The sequence below is a fragment of the Gossypium arboreum genome, chromosome 13 (assembly GCF_025698485.1).
Source record: "Gossypium arboreum isolate Shixiya-1 chromosome 13, ASM2569848v2, whole genome shotgun sequence".
NCBI lineage: Eukaryota > Viridiplantae > Streptophyta > Magnoliopsida > Malvales > Malvaceae > Gossypium > Gossypium arboreum.
This window is the reverse complement of record NC_069082.1, coordinates 9,438,650-9,450,778: the sequence shown is the minus strand read 5'-3', so window position 1 is coordinate 9,450,778 and position 12,129 is coordinate 9,438,650. Positions and strand designations below refer to the sequence as shown.

Below are 12,129 nucleotides of genomic sequence, written 5' to 3'. Positions count from 1 at the left end.
TTTAATCTATTTATTTTTTGAAATATGTTGTTTCAAGTTCAAGTACAACTTGTGTGTGTGTTAATTTCATCAAATATTTTGACTCTCATTTCTTCTAATATTTGTTTACAAGGGTTAAATTGATCAAATATGTTAGTAAAGTAAAAATTTAGGGAAATAAATTATTTTTAAAAAGAGTGTGTGGACGTGCTTTCATGTCGACATGTTAGGAAAAGTATGCTCAATTAAAAATGTTTTATAATAATTACAAAGAAAGCGCGTCTAACTGGGCAAACTTTTCCTAACATGGCAATAGAAAAACTCACCAAATTGAGGCGTTTTCCTACCAACTGTGTTGGACATGTTTTCTTTGTAATTATTGAAAAGCGTTTCTAGCTAGGCATGTTTTCTTGTAAACCATGCAGAAAGCGTGCCTAGCTAGACACGCTTTTATATTCTCTCTAAAAAACGGTCTATTTTCTTAAATTTTTAAAAAATTAACTTATTTGACCAATTATTTTTTTTTGACATGTTAGATTTTTTCATATTATATTCTTTTGTTTTTTTTAAATATGTAAATAATTTGTCTAACTATAAAAAGAAATTGAAGATGCATATACCATTTTACCACATGTTTAAATAAAAACCATTAAATTATTTATCGAAATTAACAGAAAAATTGAATTCAAGATTGAAAATATATATTTTGAAAAGTAAAAATTAAAATTTGAAAATATAAAATAATATATAGTGAAAGAGGGTTGTATATATTATTTTTTAAAATTTTATCATACATTTATGTTATATACAAAATTAAGGGATATGGTCTAGAGACTTGCCTATTTCTTCTTCTCACATTCTCTTTACATTGAATAAAAATGCAAGTGGGAAGTTGGGGGGTTGTAGAGTTTTAATTACCAGTGTTTTTTTTTTGCTGAAGCTTTCACTCTCACTCTGAAAGTATGGTCTGTAAGTTTTGGCCTTTGGGGCCATTGCCCTGCATGGCCTGCATTTATATTAAACTCTCCCCCCCCCCCCCTTCTTTTTTCCCCACCTTTTATTCTTTTAAAAAAAAACTGGGTTAAGTGCACTTGAATGTCTTTAAATAGATGATTGTATTCTGGTAAGATATTTAACATCCCAATGATTAGGTATATTGAAAAATCGAATGAATAAAATATTAATATTTTAAAAACTCAAATAAAGTATCAGACACTACATGAAATTACGCTTTTAGTGACGTTTAGACCAAAAACACCGCAAAAGTTATACATTAATGGCGCTAATCGAAAAACGCCACAAAAAGTTACAGCTATAACGGTGTTTATAAACTATACTGGAGTTTGCCACGTTTTCAGTTTCTGTCTTTTTAATTTTATTATTATTTTGTCTAAATTCTTGAGCTGGTCAATATGTTATTGTGTTGAATATAGATCTGGTTATGGATCAGGTTATACGTTCAAACTCGAAGATTCGTCCGAAACGTGAGAGGATTTGAATAAAAATTTAGATCTGAAAATGGGCTTGGATGAAAAATAAAACTCGTTTTCTAAATGGGTCGAGTCTTGGTAGGATTTTTTGGCTTGAATCAGTTATTTTGTTGTCGTTTCGCTACTATATTGTTATTATTGTTTGAATATTATATAACTTTTGTTTTATTGTTAATTTTACTATTGTTTTAAAGATATTTGTTTGCTAAGTCGCAACTATATTAATGTTATTTAAATATAAAAATTTTTAATGTATTTTCAATTTGTTAAAAATATTTATTTTAATATTTTATATATTTAATATATTATATTTTTAAATTTAATTTTATATAAAAATAATAATCTAAAAAATTAATATGAATAAGCCCGATTAAACTTAAATTTAATATTTTAAATTTAGATCGAACTAAAATAAAATTTTAAACTTATTTTTTAAATCGAATCGAAATTTAAAATTTTGTATTAATCCAATTCATTTCGAAACAACTAACGATTACGTCTATTCAATACACAAACTACTTTTAAATTACTAAATTTAGAAAGTTAAGTAGGAAAGCCAGAAATGGAGGCTCCTCCTCGCCTGTACGCTCTAGTCCAGTAGGTAGATGAAATCTGACACTAAATTTAATACTTCCTTCCCCCATGCGGAAGTATATATTAGGTTAAATATGCTTTTAAATTTTGTACTACTCTTTATTTTTAAAATTTAATCCTCTATTTTTAAATTTAAATTATTTATTAATTATTAATATAATTATATTTTTATTAAATTTAAATTCATTATAACATTTTTTCAGTTATATATCTATTATATAAGTATTCATTTTATTTCAAAAATTAACAATGTCAACAATTAAATTTAAATTTTAAAATCTAAAAATAAAATAATAAAATATTTTTCAAAATTAAAAAAAATTAAATTCTAAATTTATGAAGAGTACAAAAATTAGAAATAATTAAAATGTACCACAAGTTCTTGTACTTTTTAAAATTTATAAATTTAGTCCCTATACATTTATTTTATGAAATTTAGTCTCTCTATTTTTAAATTTCAAAAATTCAAGCCCAACTATTAACATAGTTTTTTTTGTTAATTACAAAGTTATTTTTTAATTACATAGCTACCAAGTGATTTTTTATTTAAAAATGTCATAGCAACAAATTTAATAAAAAAATTAACAGTGTTAATAATTGGACCTAAATTTTGCAATATGAAAAGTAGAAGAACTAGATTCCATGAAATAAAGGCATAGGGACTCAATTCTTAATTTTGAAAAAGTACAAGGACTTATAACATATTTTAACCATTAGAAACTTATAGCATACTATATTTTATAACAAATGATTATGGGTGGATCCTAAAAGATTTTTATTTAAATTTATTGGTCTTGTGTTTGATTCTGAAATAATTTTTAATTATTTTATTTAAAATATTATACAAAAGTACAAAATAACAAAAATACATTTATAATAATATTAATTACCTTCAAAGTAATGGTATTTTAGTAATTTCATAATCAAGTTAATGTGGAGTTCACTATTGACATCAACTTAGTCATCTATTTTATATATACTAGATTTTATCACACTCACATTTTGGGTGTACGGAAATATTTTATATTAAAAGAATATATTTATAAAAATATATTAACAAACGATTATTAGTAGAGTGGCAATGGTTTTTTATACGGATGTGTTGTTATTGTATTTGATTCTTAAATAATATATTTTTAGTTGTTTTATTTGAAAATTATAAAAAAAAAAGTATGAAAAGATGAAAATACCCTTGAAATAATATTAATTGCCTTTAAAGCAAGGCGAAGTTAGAAAAAATTTTGGGGTAGAATTAAATTGTATATTTTATTATAGTAAAATGTAAATTTACCATTTTAATAGTCTTTATCTTTATAAATTTTAAAGAATTAAATTAAATTTATCATTTTAGGAGGGCAAAATATAATTTTATTATTACTAATTTAAAATTTTATAAATTATATAAGTGTCTAAATAAAAATTTTATATTTTAAAGGGATCGGGACTCTCGAAGCCCTAAATTCACCACTACTTTTAAAAGATATGGCCTATTTGTGTTCTTAGGTAGAAATAGAATGCTTTTTGCAGTGGGTCATGGACTCACCCTTTGTATGGAAATAGTTTGTTATAAGAAAGAATTATTTATATTAATGAGGGGATATATAAGAGGATAGCTTTTCTAAGAGAAGTTTTTAAAGTATTGTTTGTCGAGTAGTTGATATGGTCCGCAACAATCGTAGGTATGATCTCGGGATTCAAGTTTTGTCTCTCAACTTTGCGGAAAATCTTGAAAATTCATATAATTTAAGATCTTTTTACTATATTCAAATTTGAGATTTAGCTCATATGATTTTAATATAATTCAATTATCTATTTTATAATATAATTAATTAGTCTAATTTCATGTTACAATGATGAGTTAAAAGGTGAGCATTTCAATTGAAAATATTAATGGTGTAAAATATATAAACAAATTAATGAAATTATAAAATAAATAAATTAAATTATATCAAAATTAAAATAAAATAACTAATTTCTAAATTTGAGCATTGAAACTATAAATTAATCGCTAAAAACTTCAAATAAAAACAGTAAAAGCCCGAACTCTTCTTCAATGTAAGCCCAATTTTGTGCCCCCAAAATACCCCGAAGCAGCCCATTAATTGGCCCGTAGTGTATGAAACAGCCAACTTCCTCTGAAAGAGCAATATTTTTAGAGATAATTTAGTTTTAAAATCTCAACAGAACGACTAGAGGTTCATGGTCTTCTGAATTTCACCTCTATTAATTTATTATATGCAAGATGATATATCAGAAGCTATCTCGATTGCTCACTCCATTGTGGATCTTGGGATTAAATTTTGAGGGATATGGTGAAATTTTTATAAATTTAAGAGTTTAATGAGAAAAAATTTAGGGGTTTAATTAAAAAATTTTAAATTTTTGAGAAATTAATGAGAATTTTTAAAATTTTCTAAAATTTTAAGGGAGGAATGACAGCTTTCAAAAATTTGGAGAGATCTAATTAAATTTTCTCATTTCCCAAATTTGAGGGCCACCATTTATCTTCGCTTCTGCATTCACTCATTGCCTAGGGCAATTTTATTACATGCGCATCGTGTTACTTGAGATTTCACGCCTCTATGTTTTGTCTTTGTTTTTGTATTCTAATTATATTCATGTTGATATTGGATTTAGGACGAATGTTAAAACCGGTGTACGGGGTAAACTTGTAGGCTGAATTAGTTTACATGTTGATAATGTTCTGCTTCATTCCTTCTTTTTAATATATTATTCTTCTAAAATATATATACAATTATATTCGGTGTTGTGGTATTATCTTAACTATCGTTGTAATGTTACAGTATTAATTTATCACTCTATTTAAAAATAGACAATTTTAAATTATATATTTTATTATTTGTTTTTTATTTTGAGATTATGCAATCAGTATTAGGATTTTCTTGTAAGTCCATAAACAGTGGGAGGTATGCTTAAGAGTTGGAGATATTCATTTTCATCCTCTTGCTAGGAGAAAAAGAAGGTGATTAAGGGATTTGGTTTTCAATCAAATTTCATCATTATTTGGAGGACTTAACCTGAAAATGGGCAAATTTAAAGGGGTGAGCAAGCCTCCGATGCCCTTAAACTTTTCAGATTATATTTTAGGTCTTATAAATTTTGAAAAATTTTATTTTAATCCTTATAATTAATATTTTATGTTTGGTCCCACTAAAGTTTTTAAATTGACTTTATTTTGTTTTTGGTTTCCAATGTTTTTACATTGGAAATTTTCGTAGATTTTGTACTTTTCTGTAATAAATTTGGTAACATTTTTAGTTCAAATCTCATTAATTTTATTATTTTAATATTTATATTATATTTTCAATCAATTAAAAATATTTTTAATTATATATAAAAGTTAAAAGGAAAAAATCTCAAATTTACACATGAATGGTCAAAAGCCTAGAAAAATACACAATAAAAAGCCCAATGGTTAAGCCCAACCAAAAATCAATTTCCGAGAAAAACACTAGCAGCTACTTGATGATAGAATATGGTTACACATTTTAGGCCATAATTCACTCACATTTGGATTGTTTTTTTAGTAATTTTGTTTAGTTGTAGTTCGAGTTTGTTTTACAACTATTTATTGTAAAATGAGTTTTAAATTATTTCTAATTTTTTTTTTATGTTTTTCTAGTGGTTTTGAATAAATAAGTTTTTGTAATATCTTTTTGTAAGCATTGAATCAAGTTCGAGAGAGAAAAAGTTGACTTAGAAAATGTGAAACAATGAAAAAGCTAAAAAAAATGATGAAATCTCATCCTATCCAAGAAGACCACGACATTGGACTTTTCTAGAATTATTTTTATTCTTATTTTGATGGCTTTTTTAGTCTTTTCACCCCTAACTCGAGATTTTGCCCTAGAAAAAGCCTTGTAAACAACAAAAGCAAGTAAACTTCCTTAGCTTTTTAGTATAGTTTTCAAATTTAGAGCTTTGTTAGTCATTATTACATCTAATGCAACACCTTTCACTTGGGTCATCAATGATTTTAGCTAAACAATGTTACACCGAATGCCCTAATGCATTTATGGTTTCTTTATGTAGAATTACAGTTATTAAGAAATATATTTTGACAATAAACAACCAATAAAAATCATTTTCCATAGTCAAACAATTCGATTACAAAAACTCATTCAATGATCGTGTAAAAAGAATTAATACAATCATTTGTAAACTCACATTAAAAGAGTTGTTATATACAATATTAACCTATGTACATGCCTTGTTGATAACAAATTGTAAAAGACTTGGACATAATTACACTTCTGACTAATATGACTTGTAACAACCCAATTTCAGTGAAATCGGAATAGTGGTTTCGAGACCACAAATCTGAGTCCGAAAAATGAAATTATTTAAATTTTATAAAATGATAGGTATTATTATAGAAATATTGCATGAAAATTTTTATCGAGAAATTTTATCAATTATATGTCTAATTGCAAAAAGGACTAAATTGAATAAAATGTCATAGTTGAATTCTAGTAGTTATAAGGATTAAATAGCTATAGAAATAAAAGTGAGAAGTCATTATATGACAATTAGACCATTGATGAAAAATGTGTAGATATTTTTAATGAGTCATCCATGGAAAATTTGAAAATGGTTAAGGACTAAATTGGAAATTGAATTAAATAAAATATTATAAAAGATTAAATAGAATTAAACCCATTTTATATCATCTTCTTCTTCAAAAAATACATGGAAACCCTAGGAGAGAGAAAGGAAATTTTCAAGCTTGAATTGGTAAGTTCTATGTCCCGTTTTTAGTAATTTTTATATTTTTTAGATCAGGAAAGCTTAATTTCTTTATTTGGCTGATTAAATTGAAAGAAAACAAAAGTTTAGAAAATTACCCATGGATGAATATGCTGTAAATTGAAAGTTATTTCTAGAAAATGAAAGATTATTAATAGACAAACCACTTTTACAAAGTGATTTTTAATGAAAGCATGTGTAGGGATTAAATTGCAAAGTAGTGAAATTCTTAGAAAAATTCTGAAATTTATGAAATACATGTGCTGTAAAAGTTATATTAGAATTTTGAATAAGCTTCGAATAAGGAGTAAATTGGATGAATTTCAATTTCCGAGCCTAGAGACGAAATTAGAATTAATTAAAAGTTTTTGGGCAAAATGGTACTTTTGCTAAAATGTGAAATGGGCTTGATTGAATGTAAAAGTCATAGAATTGATGATTAAATTTATTTATATAGATCCAGAAGTGTCGAGCAAAGAAAAAAATCGAGGGAAAGAAAGAATTTCGGATTAGTAGATACGATCAATTGTCAAGGTAAGTTTGTATAACTAAATTAAGCATGTAAATGTGTTGAATTGATAGTTAAATTATGTGCATCGTGATTTGTAATTGGTATGTACATGTAATCAACCAATGTTGATTTGTAATTTACATGTAAATGATGAAATATTACATGAATCCGTTTGAATATTGAATTTCGATTGGACAGGAGATTACCGTATATTTGAGATCCTGCATATGTTGCAGTAAAGGTTGTTCCAAAAGAATAATCCTTTGATCTCATCATAAAAAGGAATGTACCACTTGAAAAGGAAAGATATACTTTGAGTATATCACTTGAAAAGGAAATGTACACTATATGTGTACACTTGAAAAGGTTATGTGCACTTCGTGTGTACAAATTGAAAAGGGTATGTACACTTCGTGTGTACGACTTGAAAAGAGAATGTGCACCTCGGATGTACAATTAGAAAAGGAAAGGTCCATCAGAAATTCAAAGATTCAACGAAAATGTATTAACAAGTGAAATAAGAAGAAATGACTTGATGAGCTCATCTATGCATAATAATGTTTTTGTACTAACCAATTTGGTTGAATGTTTGTGTATAGGTCATATTTGCTAGTTTGCTAAATTAATGGATACATTACTTATTGTATGTATTACTTGATGATCTTGACTGGTAAGTGTATTTTGGTTATATGAACTTACTAAGCATTTATGCTTACTAGGTTTATTTTTCCTGTTTTATAGTGCTCAAGGCTCATGAAGGTTGGATTTGGGGTCGGAGTAATCATCACACTATCAATCCCTTTATTTTCGTATAAATGTTAGATTTATTTTAATATAATGGCATGTATAGGCTAATGTAGACAAGTAATACTTAAAATGTTGGTTGTAATTTAGCCATTGGAATGGCTAGTAATGTATGTTTTAATGATGATATGGTATGGTATTGTATCATGAGTTGTTTTTGGTTAAACAAGTTAAGTAAAACCATCTATGAACATAAATTGTCAAATTTTATATACAGGTAAGTTTAGAAGCATGATTGAAAATAGGGACATATCAATTCGAATATTGGTAATTGGTTGGTATATACTTGTAAGGTTTTATGCAGGTAAATGATTTGGTTTGGGGTGAGAAATGAGGCTAGGAATGGCCATATTTCGTCCACATGGGTAAGACACACGGGCGTGTGTCTAGGCCGTATGTGACACACGGTAAGCCCACGGGTGATAAACCGTAATTTATACATATTTTTGTCCTATGCTTGGCACATTTATGGATGGTTTCTCCTTAGATTTGGTGAATTTAATGCTCTTAATTCTTTAATTTCATGTTTTATACTTAGGTGAGCATAGGAGAGTAAAAAGAGCGAGAAACGGGCCGAAAATGGAGAAAATAAACCCACGTGGGAAATCAACACGGCCTGGACTTCCTCATACGGGCGTGCCCATTTGGCAGGATCGAAGCACGACTTACATGGGAAGACTACACGCCCGTGCCTATTCAACAGCCTTGACCACGGGCTGGAGTAATCGTACACGGGCGTGTCCCTGCCGAGCCCAAGTATAGTCCTATTCAGAAAAGGCCACTTTTGAGGGCTCTTAGGCATTCTAAAGCCTATTTAAACACCTGATGAGGCACTTAGAAGACACACACGGAGTAGGAGGCAAGGAATTACTCAAGGGAAGCCAATTGGTCCATCTCAGAAGTCGGATTCATCGTTAAGACTGAGGATCTCCCTTCAATTTCCATTCAGGGGTTTTAAGTTTTCTTTATGATTTGTATTCATTATTCTTCTGAGATGTTTTCTTTTATAATTATGAACTAAACCCCCTAAATACTTAAGGGGCATGAAACCTAAGACGGATCTTGTTATTATTATCTAAATTGTATGATAAATATTTGACTTATTCTTAATTATGTGTTCTAAATTCTTGTTTTAATATTCCAGGATATTGATTCAAGTTAATGCTCTTATTCAGAGGAGGAAAAGATCTTGTCTAAGAGTAAATTTGTCGTAATTAAGCGGAGTTGATTGCACACCTAGAGATAGGGTGATAAGATTTTACCGGATTAGGGTGAAGCCTAATAAGGGGATCCATAGATCGAGTTAATGCAACACTAGAGCGTTAATTAGAAAGAGATTTCAATTAATCAACCTAGGGTTAGATGTTATTAGTCTCGAGAGAGATAATAGTATAACTTAGGGATTTCTATGAATCAAGTCAAATGAATAAATCGTCTGATTCAGCGTCAAATAACAAGTGAAGTCTAGGTGGATTTTTCCTTAGGTATTGTTTTAGTTAATCGAGCTTTCCCAAAAGCTTTTTCCCAATTTTCTCTCTGTGCATCCTTAGTTTGGTTAACTAGTTTAGATAAACAAACCCCTTAATTTTAGGCTAGATAATAAAAAGGAAGTAATTTATAGTACTATTGGTTCCTTTGAGTTCAACAATCCAGTCTTGCTAAAGCTATACTACAGTTCGATAGGTACACTTGCCTTTATCGTGATAATATTTAGTTTCAAGAATGATTAATTATAAATCTTTAAAACCTGCCTCGAATATCACGTACTAAAGTTTTGGCGCCGTTGCTAGGGAACTAAGATATTAGGAACACTCGATTTTATTACATTTGCAATTTTACTTTATTTGCAATTTAAATTTTTATTTTATTTTTAATTTTTCTTTTATTCGTTCCTGACAGGTTTTTATAGTATATGACTAGAAGAAACCTGTCGGGACCATTGCTGTTTGATAGTGAGATCGATCGCATAGTTCGCAGAAATCGAAGAGAAATAAGACAAAGCTTAAAATACACAGAGGAAGAGCAAGAGGACGACATTTCAACCACAACCGAGGATATGACTGAAAACCAAGAAAATTCGTTACCTCCTGCGATTGCTGCTAATCAGAATCCTGCTCTACGTACTATGTAAGATTATGCTAAACCTACTTTAACAGGAACTGAGTCAAGTATAGTTAGGCCTGCTGTTGCTACAAATAATTTTGAATTGAAACCTAACACCATTCAAATGATCCAACATTTTGTTCAGTTTGATGGTTTGCAGGACGAGGACCCAAACGCTCATTTGACAATTTTTTTTAGAGTTTTGCGACACTTTTAAAATCAATGGCGTTTCTGATAATGCCATTCGCCTTCAGTTGTTTACCCTTTCGTTGAGAAATAAGACTAAACAGTGATTGAACTCATTACCACAATGGTCAATCACTACTTGGGAATAAATAACCGAAAAGTTTTTATTAAAATATTTTCCGCCGGCTAAAACAGCCAAATTACGTAATGATATCTCCTCTTTTGTATAGATGGATTTAGAAACACTCTACAATGCATGGGAGAGATATAAGGATCTGTTGAGAAGGTGACCTCACCATGGGTTACCATTCTGGCTACAGGTTCAAACGTTTCACAATGGTCTGAATCCTTCGACTCGACAGATGATTGACGCAGCCGCTAGTGGAACTATCAATAATAAGACACCTGAGGATGCTTATTAAATTATAGAAGAGATGTAACTGAATAATTATCAGTGGCAAGTCATGAAAACAAAACCAATGAAAACAGCCGGCGTTTTTAACGTCGATTCGATAACCATACTCTCTAATCAGGTAGAACTTTTGAACAGAAAAATTGACGACTTTCTTGGTTCTTCGCAGGTTCACCCAGTAATGCAGTGCGAAGCAAACGGAGGTGGATCCAACAATTCAGAATACCCACCCTATGGCCACAACATGGAGAACGAGCAACTAAATTATATGGGTAATAATCCTCGATCTCAAAATAATCCTTATAGTAATACTTACAATACAGGATGGAGGAACCACCAAAATTTCTCATAGGAAGGCCAAGGGAATCACAGACCACCACCATATCCAGGCTTCCAACAACAACCTTACCAGCAAGAGAAAAAGCCGAACCTTGAAGAGATGCTAACAAAATTCATCTCGGTGTCAGAAACTCGTTTCCAGAATACCGAGACAGCACTTAAAAATCAACAAGCGTCGATCCAAGGGCTTGAAACTCAGTTAGGTTAGCTAGCTAAATTGATATCTAAATGACCAAAAGGTAGCCTGTTGAGTAACACTGAATCTAACCCAAATGAGCAACTCAATGCAATTACCATTCAAGAAGGGTTAGTTGCACCTAAACCAGAACCGAGGCAAGAAACTGTGGTAAGTAAAGGTAAAGGTGAGATGGACCACAATGACCAGAAACCAATAAGTAACGAGTACAAACCTCGTGTGCCATACCCTAACGCGACAAAGAAAAACCGCACAGATGAACAATTTGGTAAATTTTTTAAATTATTAAAGAAATTACATATTAACTTACCGTTTATTGAAGCTCTTTCACAGATGCCAAACGCAGTCAAATTCTTAAATGAGCTTTTAACAAATAAGCGGAAGTTGGATGAGGCACCGCATGTGGAGCTAAATGCGGTTTGCTCAGCCATACTACAGAATAAGCTGGCCAAAAAATTAAAAGATCCAGGGAGTTTTACGATTCTCTGTTTAATTGGTAGCCTAGATTTTAATAATGCTTTGCTGATTCGGGGCTAGTATCAATGTCATGCCTTACAAAATGTTCAAGCAACTAGGTCTTAGGAAACCCAAACAAACTAGGATGAGTATTCAATTAGCCGATAAAACAATCAGATTTTCTAGGGGGATTATTGAAGATGTACTCGTTAAAATTGATAAGTTTATATTCCCAGTTGATTTCGTTATTCTAGACATAAAGGAGGATAATAATATTCCTTTAATTTTAGGA

The 12,129-nt window shown here is 29.6% G+C and overlaps 1 non-coding gene across 1 annotated transcript; it reads right to left on the bottom strand.

Annotated features, from left to right (window-relative positions):
• Positions 1-10,631: 10,631 nt before the first annotated feature.
• On the bottom strand, positions 10,632-10,738 carry LOC128287216 (small nucleolar RNA R71). Its single transcript, XR_008277912.1, has one exon. It is a non-coding gene; the product is annotated as a small nucleolar RNA R71 (small nucleolar RNA).
• Positions 10,739-12,129: the final 1,391 nt, after the last annotated feature.